This window comes from Apus apus, chromosome 1 (genome assembly GCF_020740795.1).
Source record: "Apus apus isolate bApuApu2 chromosome 1, bApuApu2.pri.cur, whole genome shotgun sequence".
Classification (NCBI taxonomy): Eukaryota; Metazoa; Chordata; class Aves; order Apodiformes; family Apodidae; genus Apus; species Apus apus.
The window spans coordinates 2,599,266-2,617,400 of NC_067282.1; positions in this window are offsets into that span (position 1 = coordinate 2,599,266).

Consider the following 18,135-nt stretch of genomic DNA (forward strand, 5'->3'; position numbering starts at 1 on the left):
CCTAATCATCCAACTAGACCAACAGCTGATGCAGGACCCAGTTTGACAAGGAGCAGACACTCTGTCTTTTACCAAAACATGGTGAGAATCCAGGTGACTTCACCCTCCCTCAAAGAGCCTCATGTTACCCTACCCCTACAATTGTGTCCCCACTGCAGGCACCAGCTGTGTTGGAAGCCAGCAGTGAGATATAAACTGATCCTGACTTTGCAAAGTCTGTTTCTTCTGAATCATTCTTTTCCATCCTGGGACATGGTTGGCAGACCACCTTCTTCCTCTTCACAGCTTTTCAAACCCCAGTGCTTATTGCAGGCTGCCAGGAGTTTGCATTTCAGCCTGATCTGAAGATGCATCACGGCCTGAGAGAGCACAGCAAACATTCCTGAGTGCTTGTTCCAACACCAGCTTGGGAGCGGGGAAAGGAGAGAGGCCGTCCTGAAAATTCCCCTTCTGTATGAAAAATATTTCCTGTTCCCATCCAAGCAGGATCCAGACAGCTTTTTGTTATCTCCAAGCTTCACCAGGCCAGCACAATTAGTTGATGAGGAGATTGAGTCTCAAGCAAAACACAGGGTTCAGAGCTGAGCTTTAGCGTGCATCACTTTGAGGGAAAAGCAAACAAAGCAACCCAAAAATCAGTGCAAACAGCCTCTCTGGCAAGTGTGAGGAGCAGCAAAAAAATGTTTTCTACAGGCTGTGACTGCACAGCTGCAGAGCAAAAAGAAAATACAGAGGGAAATGCATCAGGTACTCATTTCTTCCAGTGTAAAACATCATATTGCATTCTGAGCAGATCCCATCTCACTTCTGAACACCCAGCTCAGCTGCTGGGCTAATGACAGTGATTTCTTCTTCTGAGGAGGATGACACAAAGAGATGCCCTCCTTCAAGATGCACCATGCTGCAGAATTGCTCTTCAGTTGCTTGGAAGAGAGGAAAAAGAGCTGGGGTAGATTTCTCCTGTCTTCAGAGGAGAGGAGGGGTGAGGAAATCCATATGGTGGGGAACCCTTTATCACCCAGGGTGATGTGCAACAGCAAAGGGCTGTTCAGTGCCTAAAATTGGAAGTGTTTATAGAATAAACTCCCCAATAAACCCTGCTTCTCAGTGAAAATTCAGCTTGAGGCTGAGTGAAGGGATTTGATTAATAACCTTCAGGTCTATGGCTGGTTCTTTCATTCTGCAGAATGAAAGGTTGTTTCATGGTACCAGAGAAGAACCAGGGGAAAAGAGCACCCTAGAATCAGCTTATCCTTCATATGACTTGCCAACCAACATGCCCCAGTATGTCTGGAACTCCTGAAGAAGTAATAAAATACTGGGAAGAGAAAACATCTTCTTGATCTAGAATCTGCATTTATTTATCATTAAAAAGTGGGTACCAGGCCATTAAAAACCTCCTTCTGTTAAAAATCAGGGCATGTGCTGGAAAACCTGGGGAAATGGAACATTTTTTGGTCTTGATGAGAACCAGTGCTGGTGACTGGTGGAACTAAGCCCAACCTCAGGACTTTCAGGTCCAGATGACACAGCATCTGCATACAAAATATCTTTTCCTTGAACAGCCTGAGCAGATCTAAAAATGGCCCACATGCATGGACCCATCTAGCAGGCAGGTTGCTCCAGATTGAATCTTCTTCTTCGGAGATCTTCAAGGTTTAGCATGTCAAGTCCCTAGGAAACCAGATCTAATCAGACCAGTTTTGAGGAGGATGCTGGACTGGATGACCAATAGGTCAGAAGGCAGATATTCTTTGCTGTGAGGGTGGTGAGACCCTGGCCCAGGTTGCCCAGGGAAGCTGTGGCTGCCCCATCCCTGGCAGTGTTGAAGGGCAGGTTGGATGGAGCTTGGAGCAGCCTGGGCTGCTGGGAGGTGTCCCTGCCCATGCAGGGGGGTAGGAACTCAATCTTTAAGGTCCATCCAAGCCAAACTATTCTATGATCCTGTGATGATTCTACAATAATCTAACTCTACCAACCATTAACCTAACTCTACTGAGTCAGTGCTAAACCATGTCCCTCAGCACCACATCTACACGACTTTTTAAACACCTCCAGGGATGGTGATTCAACCACCTCCCCGGGCAACCTGTGTCAGTGTTTAATTACCTTTCAGGGAAGAAATTTCTCCTAGTATCCAATCTAAACCTCCCCTGGCACAACTTGAGCCCATTTCCCCTTGTCCTATTGTGACAGACAATGAGATTGACCCCCCCTGGCTCCAACCTCCTCTCAGGCAGTTGCAGAGAGTGAGAAGGTCTCCCCTCAGCCTCCTTTTCTCCAGGCTGAACACCCCCAGCTCCCTCAGACACTCCTCATAAGACTTATGCTCCAGACCCTTCACCAGCTTTGTTGCCCTTCTCTGGATTTGCTCCAGCACCTCAATTTCTTTCTCAAATTCCTTTATTTTTTCTTATAGTTCTTCAATTTTGCAAAAAAAAAAAAAAAAAAATCAACACTACAAGTGGGAGGTAAAGCAGCACAGCACTTCCCAGGACTGTCTCCAGGCTGCTGGCACTGAAATAACACAGTGAGCCAACACATTTCTGCAGTCAAGAGGTCTGGCTGGGCACTGCTCCTGTTCATCTCAGGGAGCCACTGAAGCTTCCCTGGCTTCTGACTCCTTGGAATCCAAATTGCAAGTTTACTGTCTTGCCACTTAAGAGGACTATGAATCAAAAAGAAATATAAAAAGAAAAAGAACAAAAGAAAAGCCCTTTGTTTGTGTATGTGGTTAAGCCTTGCTATTCACACGATGTCTACAAGCAGGAACTGGCAAATTCTTTGAGGGGTTCCTAACGGGAAGAAAATCTGTTGTAGGGGAGGCCTCTCTGGCCCAGCCCAGAAGTTGTGGCACACAGGAATGTCTGGCCCTGGAGCACTGCCAATGTGCATGCTGGACCTCATGCTCCAGACAGCTAAGGTGGGAGCAGCAGCATCCCTCCAGGCTTAGGTGCCAATTAGAAAAGTGTTTCCACCTCTGGGGATTGGCACCACTGGGGCTCTGCATAAAGCATGGATGGCTCAGGGGTGGAGGTAGCCCTGGTCAAAGCTGGTTGAGCAACAGCCCTGCCTGCTGTTCCCAGGACATCCACTGCAGCAGAGGGGCCAGCACCAGTGGGCAGGTACCAACCTGTAAACTGGGCAGCCAGAGATATTTTTGGAAAGATAATCTCTGTATTCATCAGCTCCTTCTTCACTTGGTGTCAATAATACCTTACACCCTTCTTCTCCTGGGTGATGTGCTGACACCTTCAATGCTGAGGGAGTGTTGAGATGCCAACTTAAGGCATGTGAACTTATTCAGATAGATAAATCCTTCCTAACACTGATGGAGGTATTAAATATTTCACCTACTATCTCTTACATGCAAACATTTGAGTCTAGCTCAGGAGCTGTGCCTGCCCTTTCCCAGGCAGTTGATCCATTTTAGGAAAGGATATAATTTACAGGCATTTCCTGCATGAGCAGGATTGATACTCAGTGAGGAATAACTCTACCCCATGTGAAAATCTTGGGAAGCATTTCTTGCTGAAGATAGGGGTGTTCATCAAGAGGTCAGAGGTGGAAAGAGCTGGCCAGGTGTCTGGCAGAACTTGAGATGTTGCTTCATTGCTGGGGTGGTGATGGAGAGTGTATCTTGTTACAGAGGGAACCCTTTGCTGTGTTACCAGAGGGACAGAGGTGCCTCGGAGGACTGGATGATGTTCTGGATCTCCTCCATGCATGTAAAGCCTTAATTTCTTTTTCAGTTGCCTGCTGGATTCATTACTGTGTTTTCCTTTTAAGATTCAAGGATTGTCTCCTTGAACCAGATGGCAGAAGGCCTGATGTGCTCGGGGAACGTGGATGAGAACCCTGGCACCTGATCATGTGTTGTGCAATTCTTTAGCTGCTTGAGCTCCATCAGCTGAGAGCCATTAGTGCCTAGATTTATTTTTCCCTCGTTTTCTGGTGTATAGAGAATTGCAGAATCATGGAATGGTTTGGAAGGGACCTTAAAGATCATCTAGTTCCAACACCCCTGCCTTGGACAGGTCCCACCAGACCAGGCTGCTCCAAGCCCCATCCAACCTGCCCTTCAACACTGCCAGGGATGGGGCAGCCACAGCTTCCCTGGGCAACCTGCTACATATAAAAGGGTAAGAACAGTAGTTTGGATGCTACTTGAAGCAAAACAACTTCTCACCTATCTCAGCCTCCTTCGTGGCAACCCTGCCATGTTTAGAAGGCAGAAAAGCCACACTGATGTGCTGTGTTGTCCCTCCTGTCACCTTCCCTGAGCTGCAGTGCCATCTCCAGAGAGTACTGCCCAGGCTGGCTTTAAGTTATTGCAGTTTCCTTGTCTTGGGGAGGTTTTATTTCACAGCATTTCACCAACCCCACGTGGGCAAAATTTGTGGAGTGGATGAAGAAGTGAAATATGACGATCCCGCTCATCCCAAACACTGGTTTATGGAGGTCCCTGGTAGGCACATCTCCAGATTTGATGTGTCACCTTCATCCTAGATTCACAAAAAGCCGCCCAGATGCAAAGTCCTTCAGCCAGACAAGATAAAACCCACTTTAGGACAGTGCTGAGCTAAGAGGAGGATGGATTGTGAGTCTGATCCAACTCTCACGCAGCAAATGGAAAGGTTCCCACTGATGTAATCAAAGCTGGATCAGGCCCAAAATGACCAGTGATTAATCATTACGATTTATTTGTTAGCACCAGGAATGGATGTGAAAATTTACAGGATATAAATATAAGGCAGATCCTGCCCTGAAGGGTTCAGCAGCCAAGTTTTCTGGTTTTACAAGCAGCAGCACCCTGGGAAGCCCACATCAGGTATTCATTTAGCATGATTTTAATCTATCCTTCCACACTGACATGTTGCTGGGACAGTGAGGGCATTTGACTGATGAGGGGTGAGTCTTCTGGAGGAAGCTTCATGTGCATAAGGGAGTTGAATTAGGTGGGAGGACCTGGAACATGGGGAGGTGGAGATCATTGCTTGAACAGCAGAAATGACTGGGGGAAATGACTCTCCCAGGGCTCCAGGCCAACAAGTCTCAGAGACAAGGAGGATGGTGGGGGTAGAATTGGACACAGTGATGGTGGAGAAGTCCACACATGGCTGGGCCCGTGAGGAGCAATTATATGAGAAGAGCAGGGAGGTGAAGCTGTGAGGCAGGAGGTCATTTAAGGACAGTGAGCGTAGAAAAGTGGTCGAAGATGAGTCTCAGAGCAAAATTAGGAAATTCACACATGTGCATGCACATGTAGTGACAGACATGCCCCTCAGTCATTTCTGGAGTGCTTCCCTCTTACTCAGCCCTCTGGCTGACTTATCTTCTCTGCCTGAGGCAGCAGCAATCCCCTCCAGCAATATCTTAATGACTATGTCAAAAGTTAATGAAGGTGCAGATGGAGATGACAGGCAAATGTTGGGTCACAGGATGCCTGCAGTGCTTGCTCTGGACCCAGCACAATGAAATTCAGATCTGGACCTCTGGGAATGGTGACAACACTCAATTACTCAGAGATAAAAACGTGCAGCTGCCATCAGAGCTGCTGGAAATAGGCAGGACTCTGCTGATTGACATTGGACCATTATCTGTTTCCACCAGCTGGAGGTTCCTTGGGAGTCTCCACAATGGTCTTTGTGGGTAGATGAATTGGGTATCCTTGGATACCCAGAGGATCATCTACTTCAAGGCTTTGCTTCACTAAAGCAGTGATAGGAAAAGACTCTGTGTGTCCCTAACTATAAGGAGCTGGTGATTTGAAAGAGGGTAGGTTTGGATGAGTTATTAGAAAGAAATTCTTTACCATGAGGGTGCGGAGAGCCTGGCCCAGGTTGCCCGGGGAAGCTGTGGCTGCCCCATCCCTGGCAGTGTTGAAGGGCAGGTTGGATGGGGCTTGGAGCAGCCTGGGCTGGTGGGAGGTGTCCCTGCCCGTGCAGGGGGGTAGGAACTAGATGATCTTTAAGGTTCTTTCCAACCCAAACCAGTCTGAGATTCTCTCATTGTATGATTTAGGGTCTGACTTTCAGTGCAGCCTGCGATAAAGCTCCCGTTGACCCCTGTGAGAGCTTTGTGAGGGCCTTAAATCCACCTTTGGATATATATATATATAAAATCTGAATGGCTGGATCTTTGATGGAAAAAAAAAAGCTTCCCTTTTGCTGGTTTCACAGCTGTGCAGTCCCAGGCACTTAGGAGGAACAGCAGCCGATGCCCACGTGCTCTGGAGACTGACTCCTCTTTCATACACTCACTCAACTATGTAACATTTATACAATCCAGCAGGCTCGGTCTCATAGCTCCAGGCAATTCTGAAAGCAAAGGAGATAGCATCAGTATCATAAACCCAACCTCACATCGTCTGCTTTCATGCTTCAGCTACCCTAATGTTTATGGATCACATATCCCAACCACTTCAGTTCAGCTTGCGACTGGTTTTCAAGTCTGTGGGCTCCAGGAAAAGACATAATGGGCTGTTCAACAGGAATCAAGGAAACTAAAACCCCTTTATGTTCACCCACACGTCTTCATTTTGCTGCCCTGGTCATTCTATATTTGTCAAATGCCTTTTGAGGTGTATCTGAACTATTTTTACTTGTGAGTTTTCTTGGAAGTTTACCTTTAATTCTTAAAAACTCTCCTAAAAAACCCACACTGGGAATGTCAAGGTGGCATTGAATGTTGTTTGAGGATTTGGAAGGGATGTGTTTTAAGGCAGCTTTATGTGATATACTAGTTTAAAAAAAAAAAAAAAAATTAAAAAAAAAATGTGAAGAGCTTTATAGTAACTAAAAACAAATCTAAAAAAAATCTTCCAGTGCATTTGGCACTTTTTAACTCATCCATTTCAGGAAGCAGCCTGAAATGCACACACCAAGGTCAATGTTATGTCTCCTCTGAGGCTGGCAGCAATGAGCAGGGTCACTGCATTACTTCTTGGTGCTGGAAGGGGAGGGAAGGACCTCGAGGTGACGCTGAGAGCTGCAGGTTGCTCCTTGTCACCCTTCTCCATCCCTGATGCACCAAGCAGCAGAATCACGCCCTGGGTGCACCTGGAAGCCAGAGCTGATGGTCATTTCCCAGTCCCTTGTCCACATCTCCCTGGAGATGGGCTGCTGCTTTATGCCAGCTGGACCCTTTCAATCAACACATGCATGAATGGTGTGGATCTGCTGGAAAGAAAAGCAGGAATCACCCAGAAGACATCAACCCAAAAGTCCTACCTTGCAGCACTCTGCAACAGAACCATGTTGTCTCCTTTCTGCTATTTGGGGTGAGCCCATAACAGAAGGGGAAACCAGTGAGCAATACCATTTCCTCCCATTTTGCAACATCCAAAGAGATGGGCATGGTCCACTGAGAAAAAACCAACATGCTCCTGCCAAGAGAGATGGTTAAAATCAACTGTTGATATAAGCAACCATCTCACCTCTGCTGTTGAACTGCAGCCCCTCTGACCCAGAGCAGACAGGACTCCACAGACTCAGGCAGGTTTCTCATTCACAGGATCACAGAATCTTAGGGGTTGGAAGGGACCTGGGAAGATCACCCAGCCCAACCCCCCTGCCAGAGCAGGGTCACCCAGAGCACATCACACAGGAACCTGTCCAGGAGGGTTGGAATGTCTCCAGAGAAGGAGACTCCACAGCCTCTCTGGGCAGCCTGGCCCAGGGCTCTGTCACTCTCACAGGAAAGAAGTTCTTCCTGATATTCCCATGGAACCTCCTGTGCTCCAGTTTGCACCCATTGCCCCTTGTCCTGTCACTGGACATCACTGAACAAAGCCTGGCTCCATCCTCCTGACACTGCCCTGAACGTGTCTGTAACCATGGGTGAGGTCTCCCCTCAGTCTCCTCTTCTCCAAGCTCAAGAGACCCAGCTCCCTCAGCCTTTCCTCATCAGGGAGATGTTCCACTCCCTCCAGCCTCTCTGTGGCTCTGCCCTGGACTCTCTCCAGCAGTTCCCTGTCCTTCCCGAACTGAGGGGCCCAGAATTGGACACAATACTCCAGATGTGGCCTCACCAAGGCAGAATAGAGGGGGACAAGAACCTCCCCTGACCTACTAACCACCTTGGTTTCTCCTCATTGTCTCTTCAGAAGACTTTTTTGCAAGGACTTGGATTCATAAAATGACTTGTTGGGACACGGGTGTGGTGGGGTTTTTTTTGGAGAGCCTTTTGCAGAGAGATTGAAGAAGGATGGCATCTGACACTAAACACAGCTCTCAGAAACAGGGTTAAAGTTTCAGGAGTGGCCTTTTATATTTCAAGGTCTCCAGCTTTATCCTGCACCTTATTTTTAGTGACAGTAGACCTGGGCAGGATTTTGGCCAACTTTGCAGAGAGCAGAGGGGAACTTGTAAACTCTTCTATTGTTTTAAGATCCACAAATTAAAAAAATACCCACACAGCTTTGAGGGGTAATTGGCTCTTTGTGGTCTCAGAGTCTGATCATCTTATTTCCTGAGGGAAATAACTGATGCAGGGACATCTTGTGCTCTACTGCAAAATATTTAGTGTGGTCAGTTTGAGCAAAAGCTGTGGTGTTAGGATTATAAATTCCAGTAGGAAGCTAAATCTCCTCAAGAATCAGAATCTCCTCTCCAGAAGAAAAACACAAATGAAGACCCTCTCACATGGACAGTTGGTTGTGTGAGAGCAGCAACTTCATCAGCCTCTGGAGAATCCACACTGGGCAGTGCTCTGGGTAATGCTGCTCCCTTGTTTTACACTCAAATTACTTGTTGTCTTTTGTTACCCTCCTTTGTTGCCTGATGCCATAAAACGAGATTGCCAGTCCCTTCACTAAAAGATGACAATTTTCAGCTGCGTTGTCCAAAGTTAACCAAAGCCTAAGAAATTTACAGCATTTCCCTAAATACCCAATTCTATAGGTGAGGAAACTGAGCCTTAGAAATTAAACAAGCCAGACTCATGAGAATATCCCCATTATAGATGAATTATTCTCCTCCCAGAGGATGGGAGAGGGGTTAGTAATGGGCTGTTCTCAAAACTGCAAGGATTTTTTTCTTGTATTTTGTGTTCATACCTTGGACAGGAGGATTTCCAACACTAATGGGGTGTAATCCTCTTGCCTGCCATGAACAGCTTCTCAGCTCACATGGGGGCAGCTGCTGCCTGTTAGCACACACAGTTCTGGAAAAGGTGCTGAAAAAATAAACTACTTAGTCGTTTATTGGCAACTACCTACATGTATTGGATGATTTGGAGAGAAAATCATTTCATTCCTGGTATTCAGCTCTCTCACTCGATCTCTTTGTTTCCTCTGTGTTTTCTTTTCCCTTTTTCTTCGGGGTCCAGAAGAAACAAACCTCCAGAAGCAAACATGTGAGTCCTTAGTGCTAAATACAAAGATGATTTTGTATTGTAAGGAGACTCTTTGTCCAAAGAGCCATCAGTCTAGAGCTAAGCAAGATCTTCAGTGCAGGAGCTGTCTTTAGTTTCATGTCTTAAGTGGTAATAGCAGCCCAGCCGTTATTAAAGCAATTTATTCTGTTTTTTAAGACAATTGTGTTGCATTAGGTATATCTCTGACCAGTGGCTCCCCAGTAAAATGAAGATGTAGTCAATGTGTGAGTGTCTACCTGTGTCTGTTGTAGGAGAGGGTGAAGAAGTGCCAGGATGGGTGTTAACTCATTTCATTTAAAGCACAGATGTCTAAATCAGTACCTTCACCTCACCTCCCTGGTGAAGGTAAGGGCTGGTTTCTGTGCTGTGTCTGGAGAAGTGGAAAATAACAAGTAGAGAATGTAAAAACTAAGGTACTACAGGCATTGTAAATGTGGCAGTTAAAGTATACGAGATATGAAAAGGAGCCTCCAGCCTTGCCAAGGAATTCTGTCCTTTCATCGCTGCGCAGATAAATGGCTTTTAAACCATTCGCGTTGCTTTTGAGTGTCTAGAATTCAGAGTTAATCTGAACAGAACCAAATTTTATAGTAGGCACCAGAGCAGGTTTGTTTTCCAATGGTTTTTCCAGGGACCTGCTGCTCCAGACTGCATAGGATAAACGGGGGGGGGGGGGGAAACTCTGGAAACACTTCTGTAGCTCTCTCAGTCAGACGCCGACCGGAGAAGCACAACGAGATTGAGTTACATCAAAGACTCACAGAAACACGGTAACAGAGCCACTAAAAACCAGAATCCTTCACATCTCTGTTCTGTATGAATAAATCAGAGAGAAATCCTCCCTGCTCAACAGCTCTGGAGGGATTCAAACCCATCTGCCTGGGGGAGACGAGGCGGGATGCTGAGTTCGGTGTCTAGCTCTGCCGGTCTCACACAGGTCCTGCATTTGGGTGGAGAAGGACCAGCCAAGGGAAGGGTGGCTTGAATGGTGACTGTAGAGATCAGACAGTGACACCTTTTGTCATCTCTGCTTCTGCTCAACTCATTTTCCATCCCCTGCACTCCCTGGAAATGATTTCTGGCACCTTTTTACCCCTTGCAAATGGCGCCCTGGACCAAACTTGACAGAGGAATTTGGATTTGTTGGCTGGAATGCAAAGAGGGGAAAATGCCACAATAAAACAACAACCTGTCAGGAGAATAAACTGCCTGTGGTGTCTTCACTGCCTCAGTGAGCTGTGGGAAAGATTCCATCAGTGTCTGCAGGCACCTAAAACATATGGGCCCTTCTGCAAAATGCATCTCAATGTTCCTTAAAGAAAGGAGAATGGATTGTTCTGGTGTTTATGCTGGTGTTAACCTGTGCTACAGTTTTTCCACAAAAGTGGTGGGTGTTTTTCTTCCTGATGATGGAAAAGTGTCATCTAGGGTCTTTCCTGGTGTTACCCTCCTGAAAAAGGAGGAGTGGGAATCTCATAGCAGACCACATTTTCAAGGTCTTAATCTTCATTGTGTTGGCTGAAGGCTTCCAAGAGAGGAGACCAGGCTTGGCCAGAGGACTACATCATTTCCAACTTCCAGACCCTCTCCTGGGCTGAACAACATCCATGCACCAAGGGTCCTGGAATACATTTGCTCAGTGAGGAGAGCAGCAGGAGAATGGCTGAGCTGGCACCAGGCAGGTTGGTGCTTCCTCGTGGTGTCTCATGGAGTTACCTTCTGCCTTTGATTCAACAACCTGAAAGCTCAGGATAGGCAGAGGACCCAGCAACAGAGCAGCAACCAACATGTGCTTCCTATCTATTGATTCATGGTTACCACCAAAACACCCCAGTCCAAGACTTAATGAGGGACAGAGGAGAGCACTTCAACTTGATGTTCCTCCAAGCAGATGGGAAGGTCACTTGGCTCCCTTTCCAATGGTGAGTCATGTGCCTGAGAGCCTTACAGAAGTTCATCTGAGAGGTGCCAGGTGGCACCAAAAAAGATGCAAATCAAAGATCTTTCCTTGACCCCTGGGATTTTGTCACACAGGCAGTCACACCAAGCTGATTTCAAGGGGATTGGCTGGGCAGTGAGACATACAGAGCAGAACACAGAGGAGATGGACTCGAAGCAAAATCTTGCATTAGCCTGGACCTCAGGAAACTGGAGCAGCTGAAGTCCAAGTTCAGATCATATTCCTCTGGCAATATTCCCCCTGCTCTGGCAGGGGGGTTGGACTGGATGATCTTTCGAGGTCCCTTCCAACCCCTAGGATTCTATGATTCTATGATTCTATGATATTGACCACACCACCCAGCTTGGTGTCATCAGCAAACTTGCCGAGGGTGCTCTCAATGCCACTGTCAATGTCATTAATTAAGATATTCAACAACACTGGGCCCAACACTGACCCCTGAGGGACACCACTTGTCACTGTTTTCCATCTGGACTTAGAGCTGTTGACCACTACCCTCTGGACTTAGTCAGCTTGGACTGGACCAACGACTCGGTCAGGCTGCTCCAAGCCTCATCCAACCTGCCCTTGAACACTTTCAGGGATGGGCCTTCCACAACTTCCCTGGGCAACCTAGGCCAGGGTCTCACCACCCTCATGATCTTGCAAGCTTTCAGGGAAGATGGACCAAAATGTTCCCAACGATGGAGTATTTCTTCATCTGCAAATCATCTGCTGGTGCCTTACAGCTCTACTTTGCTGCTGTGGTCTAAGCACTACCAAACCTTTTGTTGAAAGACCATTCCTGAGGACTGTGTCTCCACTAGCTCCCTAGAAACAGGGGTGCCCACGGTGGGACCCTGCTGGCTCACCAAGCTGAGCTCCCTGTTCTCACAGCTGCTGTTGCAGCTCAACTATTTGTCATCTCAACAAGCTGTTTTCACAGTCCCTGGAAGCCTGTTCCAGGACTTTGCTGATCTGATGCTTCGGAAACTTCATCTAATTTCCAGACTAAATTTACGCCAGGCCAATTAAAACCTACTTGTTCTTCTGCCAACATTTTTTTTCTTTCACTCCAGTGTTTCTTTTTGCTCCTGGCTATTTTTACCTTTCATGTGTAACAGCACTCATTTTCCCTCTTGGGCTCTGTTGTGCTGAGCTAAAATATCCAAGCTCTGCAGCCTCCTCTCAGATGACAAGTTCTTCATCCTCCCATCCATGTCCTGGAACTTCCCTGCACCTTTCTGGTCTGAATGACTCATTCATGGACACAACCAAGTGGTCCTGGAGGAGATATTCCAGACACACTCTTACCAACATTTTCCCAAGCAGTGAACATGAAGACCCACAGAATATTGCTCCTGAAGGTAAATTAGACACTCTCATCTTTCCTCTTATCCTTCTCTTGAACCAGGGGGACATTTCTTTTGTCCGTGCTGGGATCATACATGTGCAGGAGAACACAAAGCATCTCTTGAAGAATGTTAGCTGCAGAGCTGGCAATCTGTGGCCTTGGGTTCTACTTGGTGAATCACAGCTTTCCACCCCATGTCACAGCATTTTACACCTTCTTGCTGCAGATTTTTTATATATATATATATTATTTTTTTTTACACCTTCCTGCAAGGTACATTGGAAGAAAATTGTTTCAAAGTTCATTCTGTGTTTGAAGAGCCAAAAAGAAAATAAACCAGTCCCACAAGAAATAAATTGTAGCATGAGGGGACAGCTGGCTAGATCCTAAGTTATTTCCACTTAGTACTCTTCTCTTCTCTTCTCTTCTCTTCTCTTCTCTTCTCTTCTCTTCTCTTCTCTTCTCTTCTCTTCTCTTCTCTTCTCTTCTCTTCTCTTCTCTTCTCTTCTCTTCTCTTCTCTTCTCTTCTCTTCTCTTCTCTTCTCTTCTCTTCTCTTCTCTTCTCTTCTCTTCTCTTCTCTTCTCTTCTCTTCTCTTCTCTTCTCTTCTCTTCTCTTCTCTTCTCTTCTCTTCTCTTCTCTTCTCTTCTCTTCTCTTCTCTTCTCTCCTCTCCTCTCCTCTCCTCTCCTCTCCTCTCCTCTCCTCTCCTCTCCTCTCCTCTCCTCTCCTCTCCTCTCCTCTCCTCTCCTCTCCTCTCCTCTCCTCTCCTTTTCTCTTTCTCTTTCTCTTTCTCTTTCTCTTTCTCTTTCTCTTTCTCTTTCTCTTTCTCTTTCTCTTTCTCTTTCTCTTTCTCTTTCTCTCTCTCCCTCCCTCTCCCTCTCCCTCTCCCTCTCCCTCTCCCTTTTTCTTCCTTTTGTCTTCTCTTACTTCCCAAGAAAGGAAACTTTCAGTCTTTCAAAAACAAGACAACAGCTTTGGAAAGTAAAAGTCATATCTGGAACAGAGACACTAGAAGGACAACTGGTTTCTTGTTATTTTACACGTCATTCCTAGTTTGATCGTGACATGTCACAGATACTGCCACCAGCATCCAGAACTGCACCTTGTTAAACTTCTACTCAAACCTCGTGTTTCCTGATGGGAAGCAAAAAGCCAATCAGCCTCTGCACGTATCTCATCTTTGGGGTTAATTTCACCCACTAATGAACTAAACCACATACTCTGCTGGGATGATGGTGCCCCGGCTGGTGAGTCACTGGCCAAGGAATGTAAGGCCAGTATTTTTAATTTGTCATGAATTTAAGCTGCCTTGGTTTTCACAGGTGATAAGTGTCAGCACCACTTCCCCGAGACATCCCTGCAAGCTTGGAAATCATCTTCACTATTACTGTAAATGCTCAAATAAGAGAGACACATTTCCTCTGGATCCTGCCTTTCAAAACTGTGGTGAAATCATTGTTTTAATCTATTAAAAAAATTATGATAATATGTTATTAGGTACTGGCCAGGGAATGCAGTCAGACAAATGCAATATTAAAATGTTGCCAATTCTTGTGATTTTATCTGGACCTTTATTACATGTTTTAAAAACCCCAGACTTTGGAGTCATGGGATTAGATACAAATCTCAGGTTTCTCTTCTTTGTTTTTCCTTTTAATAAAGGGAAGGAAAAAAAGGTTGAAAACTTTTTGTAGGTATCTTCTATTGATTCAAAAAACAGATGAAAAACTGGCTGGCAAAGAGAATTTAAACATGTCAATGAAAATTGGAAGCTGTTAAAGAATATTTTACTCTATATATCCAAAAACCATAAGCCAACATCTGAAAGAGAAGAGTAAACTAGGTTTTAAAAACTGCTTTAAAAGGGAAGTGAACACAGCTATGAAAAGAGTAACAGAATTCCAGTATGTAATAACTGGGGAAGCTTGAAAGTAAAACTAAGAAACTTAGAAATTAAATTAGAAATTGTAGAGAGCTATGGAGAAGAGAATTACTGTAGGAAGGGAACAGGAGAGCAAAGATGGGACCATAAGTAGGAGGTTTAAACACACCAAAATCAAAGAATCCAAAGTGGAATATTGGTTCATGGACAGATGTGGATGAATGTGGAAGGACAGATCTGTTAACAACAGTTCAGAAGTGGTAAATGTCTTCAGGAAACACTTGTGTTCCAGTTTGGGGGAAAATACAGGCATATTACACCATGGTGATTAAATACTTTCCATTACAGCAGAAAAAAACCACCTGAAAGAGTAGCTGGTAAAATCAGGTATTTAGATAAGGGTGGCTGCCAAGAAGATGGAGAGTCCCTGTTTACAAGGAGTCCCATGGAAAAGACAAGGGGTCCTGGGCACAAGTTGCTCCTGGGGAGATTCCAACTGGACACAAGAGGGAAATGTTTCCCCATGAGGACAGTCCAACATTGGAACAGTCTCCCAAGGGAAGTGGTGGATTCCCCCACATTGGGCAGCTTGAAGTGTCAGCTTGAGAGGGTGCTGAGCCACCTCCTATCAACTGGAGTAGTGCCTGGAAAGGTTGGACCAGATGGTCCTTGAGGTCCCTCCCAACCTGACATTCTGGGATTCTATGACTCTATATTAAATATCTGTATGAGGGGCATCCCAGAGTTACAAAAGAACTAACCAAGGACCAACATGTGCTGTTGAGCTTGAGCTATAACTTGTATCCTGGGAATAGAAAAAGTCCTTCTGAAACAGAGAAACCAAACAACCTAGTAACTTTGGGCAATCAGCCCAACACCAGTCACTGAAAAAGTGATGGAGTCAGCAATGTCACTGAAAAAATAACACTGATCCACACAGAAATAAGTCATATCAAGCCAATCTCACGTGAGTTTTGATAGGCAAAAGTATCAGCATGGATATAGCCTGTTTCCAGAGGAATCCTGTGAATTCCAACACAAAATTTCTCTTAGGAAATTGGAACCAGCGCATCATCAACATGATGCACATTTCAAGGCAACAAAAGTGTAAGACAGCTCTAAAATGGGTGTATAAACACTTGTGTACACCTTTGACCCAATACATTCCACAACTGTACTCTAGGTGGATTTTTCTGTAGCCTTGAAATGCCATTCAATATTTTCATGGATAAACATGGCAGATGACACTGGAACTGGCCAGAAGAACAAAAACCATGAGAATTCGCTAGCAGAAGGCAATTCACTGTGGGTAATATGCTGAGCACAAGCAAACTACTGATGTTTTCACATGACTGAAAGCAAGATTGCATGCTCTGAAATGACACTTAGGGGCCTGATTTAACAGATGGGGGTAGGGGACACAATTTGACTCTCTGGAAGACAGCAGTTCCAACAGGAGCTTGGAGATCATGGTGGATATTGGTCAAAGATGAGAGTCGAAACAGTTCTGTGCACCTCAGATCACAAGTAGGGGAAGGAGAAACATAAAGTGATGGAAGCAAAGCAGAGGCTGCAAATCTGGAAAGGGTTAATAGAAGGAAAAATGGATTTGCTGTAAAAATGGGAAAATGTGCTGAGAACCCAGTCTCTTTAGCTTGGAGAAGACTGAAGGTCAATCCCAATGAAGACAGATGGATTTCTTATTGACAGAAATGGTTCAGACAGAGCAATGGTCTTGAAGAGGAAGTTCAGAAAAGCCTGGCAGCACATCTTGCATGATTGTAACAGATTGAAATGCATTCTCTGCATCAAGAATGATTAATGGCGGTTTTATTCTGAACACAGAGATGTATTAGAGTAAGTCTTGTGATTTTGGCCCAGGAGAAAGGCTCAGCATCTTACTGGTGGATGCTGGAAGCAAGAAATGGAGATACTTCAGTCTCACCTGGGACCCAGCTTCAGATACCTGAAGTGTCTGGAAAGGTTTAGGTGCCCAGAAAGCTTGGAGTGGTCCTGGGGGAGGACCAGCTCCATCACTGCCAGTCTGTAGCATCCTATCCTGATGTTGTGATGGAGATGTGGTGGCCTCCCTCAGCAGACAGGTGAAGTCACTCCAGCAATTCACAGTGGGATTTATTTCTCTATCATCTCCACCACTTGCCCACACCTGATGCCTGCTTTTCTTGCACCACTGATGTCAGTACATAGTTCTTTCCCCCAGATTTTTCCTGCAAGATATCTGAGTTTCATGTGGTGAAGCAACCCATCTTAAAGGGTATCTAGCTTCTAGGGAGGACACCTGCCTGGACTCCCTGAGGTAAGTCCAGATGAACCTTCCAGGACTGTTGCTCCACCTTGCAGTTGTGCTGTCCTCCTGGCTTTCCACAGTCCAGATCCCAAACAGTATCTGCAACCTTTGGAAGGTTAAAAAAAAAAGAAATACTTGAAAGGAACTGAGCAGAGCTGAAAATCTGACCCAAGTCTGGCTTCAATTACTCAGTCAGTGCTGCTTTAAACTCAGCTTTTGTACAAGATGTGACACAGGAGTGTGTGTCCACCCACATCTCTGCTGTTGCCTCAGCCCCTCCCAGTGCAGAATAATTTGCTCCCATTATTGGGATAATTAAGACTAAAACCCTGGGCCAGGCCTAGTGCTTCTGGGAAACTGAGGTGGAAAAGGTTGTGCAAAAGTCTGTAAAAATCTTATGTTTCACCAAGCCTTGCTGCCCTGTGGAACAGGCTGGGGCTGGACAGTCTGAAAATCAGGGAGTGCTGGAAAGATGATGCTGAACTGAGTGTTTTATGGGGCTGGTGACAGATCATGGGGTTCCACCACCCTGTGCAGTCTGCGTGCTCCTGGTGAGGAGCTGAGGAGAATGGCTGGAGGGCACAATAGGCAGGAAGAAAAGCAAAGGGTCAGGGTTGCAAATAGCCTCAATTAGATCCTTCCAAAAAGGACACTTAACATCTATTATCCTTTTCTTATTTCACAGAATGGTCAGAGTTGGAAAGGACCTCTGGAGATCATTCAGTCCAACTCCCCTGCTAAAGCAGGATCACCCAGAGCACATCACCCAGGGCTGCATCCAGGGGCTGGAATATCTGCAGAGAAGGGGACTCCACACCCTCCCTGGGCAGCCTGTCCCAGTGCTCTGTCACCCTCACAGGCAAGAAGTTTTCCCTCATCTTTCAGGGGCACTTCCCATGTTCCAGCTTGTGCCCGTTGCCCCTCGTCCTGTCCCTGGGCACTGCTGAGCAGAGTCTGGCTCCATCCTCCTGCACCCACCCTGAGATACTGCCAGGCATTCAGAAGGTCTCCCCTCAGCCTTCTCTTCTCCAGGCTGAGCAGTCCCAGCTCTCCCAGCCTTTCCTCATCAGGGAGATGCTCCAATCTTTGTTGCCCTATGTCCCAGTCCTAACCACAGTGTCTGTGCATCTTGGTGCACTGCTTGAACCAACCCTTCAGGAGACACTTGTGTACCAATGTACCACCAAAGATACAGCCACAGGGGGAAGGAGCAAAGAGCCAGACATGAATTGATCCCCCCTTAAAACATCACCCAGAGCTACAAGGTAGGGGAG